The 18610-nt window shown below is 34.9% G+C and overlaps 1 protein-coding gene across 1 annotated transcript in view; it reads left to right on the top strand.

Moving 5' to 3' along the window:
- CNTNAP2 (contactin associated protein 2) overlaps window positions 1-18610 on the top strand; it is a 2303447-nt gene that overhangs the window by 708258 nt on the left and 1576579 nt on the right. The gene's annotated exons all lie outside the window — the stretch shown is intronic.

The raw sequence follows: 18610 nt of genomic DNA, 5'->3' as shown, positions 1-18610 counted from the left end.
AAGAAGTTATACTGAGAGAAGTGACTGAGAAGCAGCGTGAGGAGCAATGAGGGATGAGAGGGCATCCATTTGTGTGGGTCCTGAATTTTCAGGAGGAGGTAGAATATAAGAAAAAAGACACACCAATCTATGAATATTCAGTGTTTCCGAGGACTGTTCCTGACGTCAGTTATGAGTAGTCAGCGGCTGTTTTGTGTTTAGTTCTATGTCATATGTTCCAAGGTACTACCAACATTGTACATATAGAACGCTAAACTGTGGAAGCATGTTTGTTTGACAGGGTTTGTAAGCTGAAGGAGATGATAAGAATTTCCTGAAAGTCAATAACTGTGAATACACTTTCAGGCATGGAGAAATCAAAAATACCAACAAATCAAACTTATCAGAGTATGAAAGTGAAAACAAATAAGACATATGAAATTAGCTTAGGATGATTCAATATTTCAAAACACATAGGAAAAGGTGCTAAGGGTCTTGACTGAAGAAAACGAATCACAGTTAGATCTTATTCTGGAAAAGTCTGCTAAGATCTTTGGTGGCAACTCGAGTCTGAGGAAGACATGAAGGGTTTCTCCTGTCAGAGGAATACTTAGTGTTCCTTTGAGAGAGTTATCAGGCAAATATGATACACAGATTCTCTGCACTCATTTATCCTGTGAAGATATCAAAAAGAACCTGCCTAAATGAGAAAGAGACGTATATCTAGTAGAATGTGCTTGCACTAAATGTTGTCTAGTTTCCCTGCCAAATGTGACATTTTTTCATTCATCCTGAGGTGAACTGTTTTAAAAAGTTTGCACCAGGCTTCATGGCTCATGCCTGTAATCCCAGTACGTTAGAAGGCCAAGGTGAGAGGATCACTTGAGCCCAGGAGTTTGAGACCAATATAGGCAATATGGCAAAACCCTATTTCTATAAATAACACACAAATTAGCTAGACATGGTGGCATGTGCCTCTGGTTCCAGTTACTCGTGAGGCTGAGGTGGGAGGATCACCTGATCCCAGGAGGTAGAAGCTGCAGTGAGCCATGATCACACTGTTGTACTCCAGCCTGGGCAACAGAGTGAGACCCTGTCTCAAAAAATTAATTAATGAACTATAAAGTTTAGCTACCCCATATGTAATATTATTAGCTGCTGAATGGTAGTCATATGTATAAATCACATTTCATTTTTTTACATTATTATGATGTAAGCTTGTCATTTAATATTCTTCCCCTTTAGATATAATTTGTCCTACATTATTTATTTGAAGTAATGTTATACACATCAGCATAAATGCCTTTCTTTCATCCTTGATATATTCGGAATACCAGGGAGATTCCGGCATTGGGGAAATGGTAGTGTGAATACACTGCTCCAAAGATGAACTATTTCAAGCTATAAGGGTTTTACATTACGCATCAGGCAATTCCCAAACCTCCATAAGAAAGGCCCAAGTGCTGAAACTATGTGCTGACTCAGATCCTATAAATGAAATGTTATTTAAGGAATTGAGATGGAGCACAAAGGTAAAATTTGGAGACAATTTAGAAAATAACATTAGAATTTCGGGGTACCTTCAGCAGGGATTAGAAAATGTGTTTCAGTTTCCTCAACAGGGAACAAGTCAAATCTTTTTTTTTTTTTTTTTTTTTTCAAATTCCATGTAGCATTTGTTTTATTTCTAGTAAGAAGAAATACATTTGAACAAAGAAGCTCTCATAGCACTGGCGGTTTTATATATGTCTCTGTTATTCTAATATTTTTACTTGCTGGGCTTGGTAACTCTTCAATGGACACAGAAGCTATGACCTAGAGAGACTATAGAGTTGCTGGTAAGCACAGGCCCAAGGCCGTGGGTATCCCCACTCGTCAAAGTTTATTTTAAAGGGCATCATGAAAATGAACAACGGGACTGAAATATATCTGTTAACAGAACACAAGTAACAACATTACCCATTAGCCCCTATAGTTATTGAAGGAGCTTGATATTTCTTAAAATTCCAGTTATTAAAGTTATATTATAATGCTTATGCTGAGTCTCAGACCTACCCTGACTCGAAAATTAACTCCAACTCCAACCAAACTGCATTGAAAACAAAAATACAGAAACCACAAATCGTAAGTGATCGAAGAAGAGAAAAAGATTGCACATGGTTTCTCGGTGAGTAAATAGAAGGAAAGAAAAGAGAACCAACGATTAAGTAAAAGGAAATATCTAAATTAGGAAACCATGACAAAGAAAAATTTAAATAAAACAAATGTGGTCAGCAGAATGAGAAAAGCTAGAGTAGGAGAGGAAGAGATCAATTACTTCAAGAACATGAGGCTAAAGATTACCTTTAGAGGTGGGCTCAGCCCAAAATGTGAAACAAGATTTTAAATAGAATAGTAAAAATAGGATCACATAAATACAAAAATGTGGTAAGACTTCCTTTATTTAACAAATTTTATATAGATATATAAAGAGAGTCTCTCTACATACCTATATAGAGAGTTTTTCTACATATCTATATGTATAGACTATATGGAGAGACTATATATATATATATATATATAGTCTATAGACTCCATATATATATATGTCTCCATAGACTATAGACCATATATATATATAGTCTCCATAGACTATAGACTATATATAATATCTGTAGATACAGAATCTCTATATAGATATATAGCCCCTATATATCTATATCTATATACAGATATAGATATAAAGTATATATAGATATAGGTATTTCATAGATATAGATATAGATATCTAGAAACTATATATTTTATATATGTTATAGATATATAATATATACACACACACATATAGATATGTACGTGTATATAGATATTCTCCTCATGGAGATTAGAGCAAGTTGGAATATAAAGTGGTGATTATACAGTATGTTTTAAGAAGTGGTTGGGGATGGTGAGAGAGAGGGAAAGAAGAAGTACAGTGGTAGACAAGAAGCTTGCAGACCAGGGAGGCTGCTTTCTTTTGTATCATTTACAGGTCAGGCAAAAGTGGAACATGTCTGTAGAAAAGAGGAGCGGTAAATACAGAATCTCTGAGGGTGGCAGGGTTTGTGGGCTGGAGCCAAGAAAAGGACAAAAGCACCTCCTTTTACCGAGCTCCTGCTATGTGGCAGGCAGTGTGGCAAACATCATTTTTTTAATGAAAGTTCTAGAACAGCCTCTGCAGTTCCATAAGTATATAAACTAGATAGGAATGTAGTTATCTGAAAGAAAAATAGATTGTATTGGTCTACTCATCCCTATGAAGATTGAAAAGAGGATACTTTATTTTGGAAAAATTATTTAAAAAATTAATGTATGTTAATCAATTATATTGGTTTAAAATATATTATCTTAACCTACATAAAACATCTACATTCATTTAAAGTATCTATCAAATGAGTGAAAAAATTTCTTGGAACAGAAGGAAAATAACAAAGTATTGTCATTCCCAGACAAATAAGAAGGAAAATAACAGAGTATTGGACCCATTGGTTTTATAGGTCCAAGCTGTTAAAATATGTATACCAGGGTCTCAAGTATAGAATTAGCCCTAGAACAATAAAAACCTTATCTGGCTGTAAGATGATTAATAAGCATCATGTCTATTTGTCTGCTTTTGTACCCCTCCTTCCCCTATCAGCTCTCATACTTATCACTAATAGAGCACAACTGGCAACGTTACAGGCTAGCATTTTTTTCTTGTTCTTTGCTTCTTTTCATATTATATGGATTTCAGTTTTTATTTATGTTTTTTATTATTATTATTATTTTTTTTTGAGCAGAGTCTCACCCTGTTGCCCAGGCTGGAGTGCAGTGGAACCATCTCAGCTCACTGCAACCTACGCCTCCCGGGTTCAAGCGATTCTCCTGACTCAGCCTCCCAAATAGCTGGGATTACTGGCACTGCCACCACTCCTGGCTGATTTTTGTATTTCTAGTAGAGATGGGGTTTTGCCATGTTGTCGAGGGTGGTCTTGAACTCCTGACTTCAGGTGATCCGCCTGCCTCCTCCCAAACTACTGGGACTACAGGCATGAATGTTTTTCTTTAGCCTTTTATTTTCTTAAACATATTTTTAAATTTAAAACATTTGCAATTATAATGAACTGACTCTTAAGCACTCAACAATTTTGTACAGTTGTCTTATTTAATAAAACTGATAGAAAACTTTCCGTGAAGAATGAAGTATTATATTAATGCATCATAATTGCTATTATTCATATTATTCTACTTAAGCCTATATTTCTGACACTTGGAGATTGTGAATCTATCTCTAAGCATGAGGTGACTATAAAAATCCCCTTCTAATTTAAAAACTATGAGTATAGGGCCTGGCGCGGTGGCTCACGCCTGTAATACAAGCACTTTGGGAGGCCGAGGCGGATGGATCATGAGGTCAAGAGATTGAGACCATCCTGGTCAACATGGTGAAACCCCTTCTTTACTAAAAATAAAAAAAATTAGCTGGGCATGGTGGTGCGTGCCTGTAATCCCAGCTACTCAGGAGGCTGAGGCAGGGGAATTGCCTGAACCCGGGAGGCGGAAGTCGCGGTGAGCCGAGATCGCGCCATTGCACTCCAGCCTGGGTAACAAGAGCTAAACTCCGTCCCCCCCGCCCCCCCAAAAAAATCTATGAGTATAAAAATCAACATTCAGTGAGATAGTTCTACAAACATGAACTACATCTCAATATCCTACAGCCCTGATTTTCTTCGTCAGGCTTGTCAAAGTTGTGTTACATTGCTTCATCTGCCTAAATGAAATGGCTAAAGAAAAAATAATTCTATATAATTTGCTGGATTTTGGAGCCATGCTACCTCATAAATATTTAAAAGATATTGTATTAGCAATCTAAACAGAGATGTGTACTGATAATGCTTGAGACCTTGGCAACTCAATTAACCTTTGGGCATTGGATTTGGAATAGAGGGATTATTATTCATTGGCAATTGTGTAACCACTGTAATTAAAAAGCACTTGCCAACCATTTAATTATTAATCCTGTGGTGCATCCTCTTGGGCATAAAGGCTAACATGCCCATTTTACCAGTTAGTATATTGTGGAAAATGAAGATAAAATGGTAGATGTGGGACAGAGTTAATGGTAGTGTTAAGACTTTAGAAGGGAGGACTTTTTCCACCTGCCAGTTCTTTACTCATTCTTACTAGTATCATTTATTCTATTTTAATTACTTCTATATTTTGAGAGTTAAAGAATTTAGCATTTGATATATTGAATTAATCATTTATCTACTTCTCATGTTGCATTCCAAATATGTTCAGTTTTGTAACATAAAAGTGCTGTGGCATTTGGACCTTTCTTAATGATGACAAAGATGAAAAGCATGTGTAGTTTTGGCAACTTTTGGATCGTAATGCGCTATTTCCTGAATAAATAATGATAAGTCACTTCTTACATTTCCCAGGTAAAAAACAAAATCCAAACACACCAAAAAAACGACTCAAATGTTTCATGACATCTGGGTGCCAAATAAATAAATAAAAGAAAACAAAAACTAATGACACCAATGCAAAATAGTCAGCTTCCTTATAAATAAGAACTAATCTTTATTCATAGTATTTGGATATGTACCGTGGGGGAAAGGTATAATAATACTTGACTGTCTATCAAAGACATCACGGAGAACTCTTAAAGGTTAGAGCAGACGCTTTTAATCAGATGTTGTTTTCATTTTTTATATGAATTTTCCTAAACTTAATTTGGCTAGGAATTAAAAATTCTGTGAAACATACATATGCACTTATACTTTTTCACTTGTATGGACCATGCACATAAACTTGGCCCTGTCCGCATGGTTTTTTGCGGTAGAATGTTATAGCAGACACTCCAGGGTGTAATGTCGTCATTCTGGTGCCCACAGTTGTTAAAAGCATTTTGAACAGATTCAATAGTAGACCAGTGTTATACTCACTTTTGTGCTTGAGTCAACTTTCACGTGTGTAGACTTCTACTTCATGGCTACTGTGTTGGATTTATGTGTTCTTACAGTGACCTCTGATACAGAAATAATGAGACCTTATTAACTGGAGACCTGCCTAATGTGAGTTTTGATAAATGGTGATTTGATAACTTGAAAACTCCTTTAGATCAGTAATTATGCCAAAGTGTAGAATGAAGAGTGAACCTAGATTTAAAGAAGTGACCAAACATTTTTCATATTTAAGTCTTTAAACCTGTCTTCCAATATTAGGCATTTATGACTGTACTGAAAAATGTAATATTTTCTCAAAGAAATAAATAGTATAAGAAAAGTTTTGAAAAGGAGCTTTTATTATAGTTTTAGTTAATTGTTTGCTTATAAGCATTATTTGCTTCATTATAATCATACTACCAAGAACTTTATTCTACTGAGATGGAGAGTTATCATAGCTGATAATTATCCAAGATAAGAGGTATGTCTTTCATATGACTCTATTCTTTAAAGTATTAGTCAAGTGTCCACAAGGTATTTCTACAGTTAACTTATAGAATGAGAATAACCTCAATTTAAAAGAACTAATTAAATACAGAATGTGATTCAATAAAAGTCACTGATGGGTAATTAAGAGAAGAATTAGCAGACTTGAATGAAAATATATAATACTTATAATCCTAATTAGTGAATATGCTATTCGCTTCCCCTTCCATTACCAGACATTTACCAACTATTTAACCTTGAAAGAATCAAAGAAGCTTTTCTGACCTCATACTAGTTCCCAAATAGAAGCTATACTATTTAAGATTTTTAAGATTGAAGATAAAATACCTGCTAGCATGTCCTTGCAATAGAATTATGAATAAAAAAATGTTTATTGCTATTATATAATGAAAAGACTAATACAAGAAGTAAATATACCTTAAGCAAAATGTCTAAATGCTTAGCTATATTTATCAAGTGCTTTTCAATATTTTTTCTTCCTCTTTTTCTGTTCTCTGTGCTATTGAGAGAGGTTTTTAAAATTTTAGTTGTTTTCTTCTTCAGTATTATTTTAGAATTAAAATGCTCTAAGTAATATTTTTTGGTGGCTACTATTTGACATTTTAAAATGTGTATTTTTCTAAATTTATAGTATAATACAGTTTATTTATGCTTCTCTTTAATAATAATGCCTTATCATATTTACCGAGATATAAAAATTATAAAAAATAAAATTGCAGATATATATTTATAATGAATATAGACACAAAAACTAATTAGAAAAGTAAATCCAATAATTTTTATATAAAGACAATGCTTTATGACTAAGTGGTATTTATCTTAGAAAAGTAAGGTTGGTTCAAAATAATGCAGATAATCATGACTATCTCAACAGATCTATAAAATAATTTGACTAAATCAGACATTCACAAAATGACAAATGCTTTTTTAAAATTATACTTTAAGTTCTATGGTAGATGTACAGAACATGTAGGTTTTTTACATAGGTATACACTTGCCATTGTGGCTTGCTGTACACATCAACCCATGATCTACATTAGGTATATCTCCTAATGCTATCCCTCCCCCAGGCCCCACACCCCAACAGGCCCTGATATATGATGTTTCCCTACCTGTGTTCATGTGTTCTCATTGTTCAATTCCCAATTATGAATGAGAACATGTGGTGTTTGGTTTTCTGTTCTTGTGTTAGTTTGCTAAGAATGGTAGTTTTCCGCTTCATCCATGTTCCTGCAAAGGACATGAACTCATCCTTTTTTATGGATGCATAGTATTCCATGGTATATGTGCCACATTTTCTTTATCCAGTCCATCATTGATGGGCATTTGGGTTGGTTCCAAGTCTTTGCTGTTGTGAACAGTGCCACAGTAAACATACATGTGCATGTGCCTTTATAATAGAATGATTTATAATCCTTTGGGTATATAACCAAAAATGGGATTGCTGGGTCAAATGGTATTTCTGGGTCTAGATCCTTGAGAAATCACCACACTGTCTTCCACAGTGATTGAATTAATTTACACTCCCACCAACAGTGTAAAAGTGTTTCTATTTCTTCACATCCTCTCCAGTATCTGTTATTACCTGACTTTTTAATGATCGCCATTCTCTTTAAAAAAATGGACTGGAAGGAAACTACCACAAATTGATAATGGGCAGTTATAAAAACTCATAGCTGATAGATGCAGCACTTAATGTTAAAAAGCAGAATATTTTCTTCTTGATTTGTATTAAAAAAGATACATTTTACATTGTATTTAATATTACATTGGAGATCCTAACCAATGTAGTAAGAAAGAATAAATAGAAGTATAACGATTGGAATAGAAGAAGTAGGTCTGTGTTTATAGATGACATAATAATATATTTAGGAAATCCTAATCAATCTTAAAAACAAAATCAAAACTATTAAAAGTAACCGGGCTTCATGTGGTGGCTCAAGCCTATAATCTCAGTGCTTTGGGAGGCTTTTGAGGTGGAAAGGTCATTTGAGACCAGCTTTGGCAACATAAGAAGACCTTCCCTATGCCAAAAACACAAACAAAACAGAACTGGCAGGGTGACATGCTCCTGTAGCCCAAGCTCAAGAGGCTGAGGTACGAGGATCACTTGATCCCAGGAATTCAAGGTTGCAGTGAGCTATGATCTTACCCGCTCACTGTAGCCTGAGTGACAGAGTGAGACCCTATCTGAAAAGCAAACAAACAAACAAACAAAAATTAATTTAACAAAGCAATAGGTTATAAGATGAATTCAAAAGTAATTCTATATGCTAGCATCAAATATTGGGAAAATGTTATTTATAAAAGTAATGGCATTTAAAATAGAACCAAAGACTTAAAATACTAACAGTTAAATATACAAATTATGCTAATGCTGACATTCTATACTGTAATTGAAAATATTCTGTAAAAAATACTTAACAAAATGGAGAGATATTCAATGTTTATTAATTGTAAAATATATTAGTCTGTTCACTATTTTCAAGTTGATTTTATTTTTAAATTTACAAGGTGATTCAAAATTTACTTGTAATGCGAATAGCCTAAAATAATCCAAACGGGTTTGAAAAACGTTGGAGAAAATGTAAGAATTTCAAAAATTATAAACTTATAACACTAGAGATAGTCATATGGCTGTAAATATAAATATATAGATGAGTCTAAAACTGAGAGTTTACAAATAGACTCACATATATATGGAGAATTAAATTTTAATAAAACCACCACCACAATTAAATTCAAAACAGTATATACTCTTTTCAACAAATGGTGTTAGAAAATGATATCCATATGGAGAGAATGAACACTGACTCCTACTTCACACTCCACACAAAACTGGATCACGTACCTGAATGTAGACACCTCCAGCTTTAAACCTCTAGAAGAATATAAAGGAGAAAAGATTCAGTCTTAGAATAACCAACGATTTATTAGACAGGATGAAAAAGTATTAGCCGTAAAAATGATAAACATATGATACAGAGAAACCAAAATCTTCTATTCTTTAAATGATGCACTAAGAAAATGAAAAGACAAACCATATGCTGGGAAAATTAATTCGCATTATGTACATACAGTAAAAGACTTGTATCCAGATGTACAATGACCCATTTTCCTTAAAAACTAATCCTTACGCTAGTATTACTACTGTCTTTGTGTCTGCTTCTCAGAAGACCTCAACAAATACATTATTATCCTATATCTTTTTTTTTTTTTTTTTTTTTTTTTTGAGACAGAGTTTCGCTCTTGTTACCCAGGCTGGAGTGCAGTGGCGCAATCTCTGCTCACCGTAACCTCCGCCTCCTGGGTTCAGGCAATTCTCCTGCCTCAGCCTCCCGAGTAGCTGGGATTACAGGCACACGCCACCATGCCCAGCTATTTTTTAAAAAAATATTTTTAGTAGAGACGGGGTTTCACCATGTTGACCAGGATGGTCTCAATCTCTTGACCTCGTGATACACCCGCCTCGGCCTCCCAAAGTGCTGGGACTACAGGCTTGAGCCACTGCACCCGGCCTATTATTCTATTTCTTATCATATATATTATTCTCAGAAATTTCACCAATTTCTGTTATTATTCTGAGGTGCTATCCAAACATAATGACAAAATGTTTTACCTACCGAATTTAGTGCTACTTGTTGTATCATTTCAATGTTTCTCCCTGACAGTTTTCCATCTGCCCGTTTTACTTTCTGAAACACTGGAGTGGCTTCAGGTTGATGTATCTAAAGTACATATACACATGCAGGGGAGGTCCAGGATAAAGGAAATATTATCAATAGGAAATGAAAATTCCAAACTTTTAATGTTAGGTATTTCTATATAAACCTTTGTAATAAAATATTTACCTCATTGTTTTCCAAGATAATTTTGTATTTACATTACTTTTTACATTTCAGTGCATGATAAAGTTTAGAAGATTCGATATTTGAGAAAATATAGTCTTGAACTCCCTCATATTACTAATTTATTTAACTACTGACACTAAGTATGTTGTGCCAAATAACAAAACAATTAGCAATAATATTAACCTTCTCACTGTTTTCTCAAGGTTAAAAATAAAAGGTTATACTTCATTTTTAATTCATGAAGAAAAGGTACGTCCACGACTTCACACACGATTGTGCCTGCATAACACATTTTGCTGGCAGAGCAAGTGGAAGCTGAAATCCTTTTTGTAACCATGTTTCACTATGTCAAATTTAACTTTCGACAATTTAATTTTAAGAAATCCATGTACTTTGTTAAGTATGTCTTCTCGAATGAATGTTCAGGGAGCATTATCTGTAATAGAGCAGAGTTGGAAACAATTGTCCATCAATAAAAGATTTCTGAAATCAAATACAGTACATTCACATGATGGAAAACAATGTACCTAATACAAATAAACAAGAGAGATGTGTAATATGCCACTGTAGAAACAACTCTGATAGAGTCTTTTTTCTCCAATGTTGTAATATTATATGTATTGTATATCATTTTATAAATAGAAATTATTTTTATATGTAGATGCATATAACAACCAAGAAGAATATTTAAAAATCTCTTTTTAAAACTTTTTATTTAGATTTGGGGGGTACATGTGAAGGTTTGTTACATATGTAAACACATGTCACAGGGGTTTGCTATACATACTTTATTTCATCACCCAGGTATTAAGCCCAGTGCCTAATAGTTACCTTTTCTATTCCTCTCCCTCCTCCAATCCTCCACCCTCAACAATACCCCTGTGTCTGTTATTTCCTTCCTTGTGTTCATCAGTTCTTATCATTTAGTTCCCACTTCTAAGTAGGAACATGTGATATTTGGTTTTCTGTTCTTCTTTTAGTTTGCTAAGGGTGATGGCCTCTAGCTCCATTCATGTTCCTGCCAAAGACATGATCTTGTTCCTTTTCAGTGACTGCATAGTAGTTTACGGTGTGTATGTAGCACATTTTCTTTATCCGATCTGTCATTGTTGGGAATTTAGGTTGATTTCACGTCTTTGCTATAGTGAATAGTGCTATGTTGAACATTCATGTGCATGTGTCTTTATGGTAGAATGATTTATATTCCTCTAGTGATGTACCTTGTAATGGGATTCCTGGGTTGATGGTAGTTCTGTTATTTAGCTCTTTGAGGAATCACCATGCTGCTTTCCACAATGGTTGAACTAATTTACACCCACCAACAGTGTGTAAGTGTTTACTTTTCTCCACAACCTCTTCAACATGTTATTTTTTTGGCCTTTTAGTAACAGCCATTCTGACTGGTGTGAGATGGTATATCATTGTGGTTTTGATTTGCAATTCTCTAATAATCAGTGATAGTGAGCTTTTTAATTTTTTTAGTGCTTATTGGCCACATGAATGTTTTCATTTGAGAATTGTCTGTTCCTTTCCTTTGCCCATTTTTTCATGGAGTCGTTTGTTTTTCTCTTGTAAATTTTAACTTCCTTGTAGATGCTGGGTATTAGATCATTGTCAGATGTGTAGTTTGCAAATATTTTCTCCCATTCTGTAGATTGTCTATTTACTTTGTCAATAGTTTCTTTTGCTGTGCAGATGCTCTTAAGTTTAATTAGATTCCACTTGTCAATTTTTGCTTTCATTGCAATTGCTTTTAATGTCTTTGTCATGAAATATTCGCTCATTCCTATCTCCAAGATGGCATTGCCTAGGGTGTCATTCAGGTTTTTATAATTTTGGGTTTTACTTTTAAGTCTTCAATCCATTTTGAGTTGATTTTTGTGTATGGTGTAAGGAAGGGGTCCTGCTTCAATCTTCTGCATATGGCTAGCTAGTTATCCCAGCTCCATTTATTGAAGAGAGAGTCTTCCCCATTGCTTGTTTTTGTCAACTTTGTCAAAAATCAGATGGTCGTAGATGTGTGCCCTTATTTCTGGTATCTCTATTCTGTTCCATTGATCTATGTACCTGTTTTTGTGCCAGTACATGTTGTTTTGACTACTGTAGCCTTGTGGTATAGTTTAAAGTTGGGCAATATGATGTCTCTAGCTTTATTGTTATTTATCTGCTGGAAGGGTTTTTGGGCTGAGACTATGGGCTTTCCTAGATATAGAATCATGCCACCTGCAAATAGAGATAGTTCGACTTCCTGCCTTCCTATTTGGATGTGCTTTATTTCTTTCTCTTGCATGATTGCTCTGGCTAGGACTTCCAATATTATGTGAGATAGAAGTTTTGAGAGGGGGCATCCTTGTCTTGTGCCGTTTTTCAAGGGGAATGCTTCCAACTTTTGCCCATTCAGTATATGTTGGCTGTGGTTTTGTCATAGATGGCTCTTATTATTTTGAGGTATGTTCCTTCAATGCCTATTTTATTGAGAGTTTTTACTATGAAGGAGTGTTGAATTTTATTGAAAGCCTTTTCTGCATCTATTGAGATAATCATGTGTTTTGTTTTTTGTCTTTAATTCTGTTTATGCGATGAATTGTGGTTCATATTGATTTGCATATGTTGAAATAACCTTGCATCCCAAGGGTGAAGCCTACTTGATCATGGTAGATTAGGTTTTTTATGTGCTTCTGGATTCAGTTTTGTATTAGTCAGGATTCTTTAGAGGGACAGAGCTAAATAGGATATATGTATATTTGAAAGGGAGTTTATTAAGGAGATTTGACTCACATGTTCACAAGGCAAAGTCCTACAATAGATTGTCTGCAAGTAGAGGAGCAAGGAAAGCAGCAGCGGCTCAGTGCAAGTCCCAGTCCCTCAGAAGTAGGGAAGCCAACAGTGTAGCCTTCAGTCTGTGGCCAAAGGCCAAAGAGCCCATCACAAGCAACTGGTGTAAGTCCAACAGTCCAAAAATCAATGGGGTCTGATGTTCAAGGGCAGGAAGCATCCAGCACGTGAGAAAGATGAAGACTAGAGGACTCAGCAAGTCAGCTTCTTCCACCTTCTTCTGCCTGCTTTTTCCAGCTGTACTGGCAGCCAATTGGAGTGAGTGGATCTTCCTCTCCCAGTCCACTGCCTCAAATACTAATCTTTTCTGGTAACACTCAGAAATACCCAGATACACCCAGAAACAATATTTTGCATCTTTGAGTGATCAAGCTGACACTTCATATTAACTATCACAAGTTTGCAAGTATTTTGCTAAGAATTTTTGCATCGGTGTTTATCAAGGATATTGGCTTGAAGTTTTCTGTTTTGTGTGTGTGTCTCTGCCAGGTTGTGGTATCAAGATGCTGAACTCATAGAATGAGATGAGGAAGAGTTCTTTCTCCTCAATATTTTGGAATAGTTTCTGTAAGAATGGTACTAGCTCTTTGTACATCTGGTAGAATTCAGCTGTGAATCTACCAGGTCCTGGGCTTTTTTTTTTTGGTCTGTAGGCTATTCAATTTTGAACTAATTCAATTAGTTCAAAACTAATTTGGATCTCATTATTAGTTTGTTCAGGAAATTAATTTATTCCTGGCTCAGTCGTGAGAGGGTATGTGCCTCCAGGAATGTATCCATCTCTTCTAGGTTTTCTAGTTTGTGTGTATAGAAGTGATCCTAGTAGTTTCTGGTGGCTGCTTTTATTTCTGTGATGTCAGTAGTAACATTCTCTTTGTCATTTCTTATTGTATTTATTTGGATCTTCTCTCTTCTTTTCATTAGTCTAGCTAGTAGCTAGCGTTATAGAAATTAATTTAGACAGGATACTAACTTTCAATGTGAATACATTTATATATTCAAAGTTTTAAACAAATATGAGTTTGTCTTATAATCAAATATATGTTTTCTAAGTTTCTGTGTGAAAATCAGAGGGTGCTCATTTCTCATTCCAACTAACTTAAAGATACATACTACATTAAATGTTCTGCAGTCAATCACAATTTTAAATCTCTGTTTTTCTAAGAGTTTGAAAAAGAACCGGTATTTTTGAGATTATGTCAATAGTCATGATTAATAACAAGCATAATAAACTTTTTTCTTAAAAAATAAGCATTTAAATATTCTTTTTTTTAACTGTATCAGGGCTCCTGAGAGTTATAACTTTCTAAACAATTTAAATGAAACATGAGCTTTTCAGCTTATAGTAGGTGCTCAAATGTATTGGAAAAACGAATGTCAAAAATAGCTATATTGCTTATTCAGTGGAAGGAAAAAAGACTAAGCAGAATTTTAACACATCGTCTGTTTATACATTACCTTGTTAAAAACGTACAAATAGACAGATTCATTTATTTTAGAAATTTGTGTGTGAAATGTATTGGAATGGATTATAACATTTCCCAATGGACACATCTACCAGCAAGGCATTTCAGAAGTGATGTTATATATATGTGATGAATTAAGCACCTTATGGTTGAAAATATCAGAAATATTAAACAGGCATATCTAGGTGTATTTGATTCTTACCAATTTTGTTTTTTCTTGTTTCTTAAAAAATAGTTGGCCAGGTGCCATGCTTCACACCTGTAATCCTTGCACTTTGGGAGGCCAAGGTGGGCAGATCATCTGAGGTCAGGAGTTCAAGACCAGCCTTGCCAACATGGTGAAACCCCATATCTATTAAAATACAAAAATTAATTGGGTGTGATGTTGGGTGCCTGTAATTCCACTACTTGGGAGGCTGAGATGGGAGAATCGCTTTTTCCCAGGAGGTGGTGGTTGCAGCTAAGCAAGAGAGTCTCTCAAAAAAAAAAAAAAAATAGCTAGCTACTTGAGCTCAGTCGTAAATGATAGGCTAGAATCAGTAAATTACAAATAAGAAAAGTTACTATATTTGGCACACAGTATCATAACCTTTATATTTTGAAGTGAGGTCTTAAGGAACATTTTCTGAGAAGTACTTTCTTACTTAATTCCTTTTTCCTGCATTATCAGTTTCCATAACAATTATTGTAACCTTTCTTCATCTCTCTTCTCATTAAAATATTTTATCAGTGAGATAGAGACATGGACATATTTTTGTTTATAATTAATATGATTTATTATTTCAAATAAACTATCTTTAATCATTAACAGTAATGTCTTTACATTGAGAAACTATGCAAATCTCAGAATATTTTTCTCTGTTTTATGAGCATAACAAATTTAAACAACACAGAACTATAACTCTTCTGCTCTGCAACTTGATACATCACATATTGCTATTCTCCAAAGATTTCCTTCCTAATTATGTTTTGTTCTACAAAAATATTAAAGTTCATTGACATTCCCGTAATGCACAACAGGATGTCTGCATGAAAATTGCCTGCAAGCAATGTTGGTTGAGGGGAGACTGCTAGCTTATATTAAAAAGTAACTATTACGGTTTTATCAATAGAAAGAAAAAGAGTTAATTATATTGGTACTTATCTCTTTCCCTTTTGGGCCAGTTAAATTATTGGATTTTTTGTTGTTGTTGTTTTGGTAAATTGAATTCCTCATGAGAAGGCATTTATCCACCTGTATGAAAACAGATATCACAAAAAAGAGGAATATATATAGACCAACCCCCAAAAAATAAACTTACTAAAACTATGTGTTTCAAATGTAATTATTTTTTTCTGGTTGAAAAAGGAAGTGGGAAACTGAAAATCTGTGACAAAACCCAGGCTTTGCCTGTACTTTAACGTAAATCAACGGTGCACTTCATGCTTGCTATTTCGTTGTTTTGTAAAGAGAGTTTCTAGAGGGCGGTTGGGTTCCATGCAGCTTAATTATAAGTGTCAGCTGAAAGACCTACAAAGACACTGTCAGTTATTGAGTTTCTTATCAAGCCAGTAATGTGGTACGGCGGTTGTACTAATAATGAAGTTTTAATTAGCTCTCAAAAATACTGAGAGCTTATTTAAGGCCTCCAAATTGGATAGTGCATGCTCAGCTTGAAGGCATAAATGCATCCCAAACATATCAAAATAACTGTCATACACATTATGTACACACCGGAGATAATAGCTAGAAGGCTTAATATCTATCTGAGAAATACTATATGTACAAATGGTTCAGGGAAGTTCTTTCTACACTGAAATGATGGTCTTCAGAATATTGTCTTTTATAATTTTAGCAAATAGTCATGGAAATGGTTCAGTGTATCTGTTAATCTCAGGGGCATTATAGTTGAGAAAATATGTTTTAGCCAATGTTTGAGTTATCTTTATTCCAGATGGAAGCATTCTCTCTTCATAACTATCCCAACATAACACCTGCATTCTTAATTATAAATATTTATTGCTTGTTTTCAGTATTTTGCTGCATGAGAAATTGTGCCAGATCCCTCAGCCCTAATCTATAGATAGTTCAGATACTAACATTTAAGAAACAGGCCAGGCGCGGTGGCTCACACCTATAATCCCAGCACTTTGGGAGGCCAAGGCAGGTGTATCACAAGGTCAAGAGATCTAGACCATCCTGGTCAACATGGTGAAACCCCGTCTCTACTAAAAATACAAAAATTAGCTGGGCATGGTGGTACATGCCTGTAGTCCCAGCTACTTGGGAGGCTGAGGCAGGAGAATTGCTTGAACCCAGGAGGCAGAGGTTGCGGTGAGCCGAGATCAAGCCATTGCACTCTAGCCTTGGTAACAAGAGCGAAATTCTGTCTCAAAAAAAAAAAAGAAAGAAAGAAAGAAAGAAAGTGTTGATTTAAACTTCTACCACTGGAGAATTGTTGATGTGCTTGTAATGCATTGGATGGATTGAGACGCACTGGATGTGTTCTTGTATACCTATTAATGCTGTATAAGATGTTGGTTTAAGCTAACATTACTGGAAATAACCCTTTCTATCCCCTCACATCTCCACCCACATATTTACAAAAATAATGTTATGCATGACACAGATTTTGAAGTGCAGAAAGCAGGAGCTAACATGAGTTGTTGCTAGAAAAATAATAGCCATGTTATTTGTACTGACAGTTTTTATTTCTTCTCAAATCATTCATTTTCACAAAATTGATCTGGCTCTTATTTTATCATTTTGAAGGACATATGCTGCTTCATTGTTGCTGTTATGGATTTCTGATGCAGTTACATTAATTAATTACTTACTATGTGCCAGGGACTTTGTTAGGCTTAGAGGGTAAAAAAGTAGAACTGGGAGTGCATAATAGTGAGAGGCTGCACAGTGACCCTCCATGGGTAGGAAATGGGCTCCTAGAGTATTTGAATTATGAATGTGAGTAGGTCAAGGGAATGAGGAATGGGGTGTTTGAGAAGAATAATAAGCATGGAGAAAAGGACGTATGGCTTGTTTGGGGCAACTACAAGATTTTTCCTATTTCTGTATCATAATTACATGAGGATGAAGGCAGAGCCACAAGGATATAATGATTATAATTGAGAGGGCAGTGTTTACTAAATTCAGAGAGCCTAGGTCATATTCAGTTAGTACATCATGTTTTTCTTCAAATTTTGAATGACTATTAGGTGGGGGTAGAGAATCTTCTTTCAATATTTCTTTAAAAATACTATGTACAAATATAGTATTTATTTTCTTTCAAGAAAATATAGCTTATGTTATATCTAAGAGTTCATAATTTGTAGGGGGCACCAGATTAAGTCAAATGTCACACATTTCAGGAGAAGTAAATCAGAAAGAGGTAGATTTATTGGTAAAGGATCGATTTGATGCATCAAACCGAGAATCACTTTTTAATTCTGGGGAGAAGGGAACTCAGGAAGATGGAAATACCAAGTCTGAAGCAAAATTTTATGTCAGGAAATAGGAACTTGAATATAAAAGATCCTGAACATAGCTAATGTTTAGGAAAAGATTATTAAAGTGAATTTACCTAGGATAGAAAACAATATGGTACAATTAGTAGTGAAAATGAGGATCTATTAGAACTTTGTCTAGATAAATAAAAGAAATTCATGATTAATATTTATTTTTACTTATGAGACAGAGTCTCACTCTGTCACCCAGGCTGGAGTACAATGGTGTGATCTTGGCTCACAGCAATCTCCACCTCCCAGGTTCAAGTAATTCTCCTGCTCTGCATCCTGAGTAGCTGGGATTACAGGCACACACCATTATGCCTGGCTAATTTTTGTGTTTTTGTAGAGATGGGTTTTCACCATGTTGGCCAGACTGGTCTTGAACTCCTGACCTCAGGTGATCTGCCTGCCTCATCCTCCCAAATTGCTGGGATCACAGGCGTGAGCCTCTGTGCTCAGCCTCATGTTTATTTTTAATAACAAAAAATTGTAATTGTGTAACTATGTAACAGAAACTTGTAATTGCAACAATACTTTA

The sequence above is a fragment of the Callithrix jacchus genome, chromosome 11, assembly GCF_049354715.1.
Source record: "Callithrix jacchus isolate 240 chromosome 11, calJac240_pri, whole genome shotgun sequence".
In the NCBI taxonomy this organism is placed as follows: Eukaryota; Metazoa; Chordata; class Mammalia; order Primates; family Cebidae; genus Callithrix; species Callithrix jacchus.
This window is presented reverse-complemented; position numbering and strand designations above follow the sequence as displayed.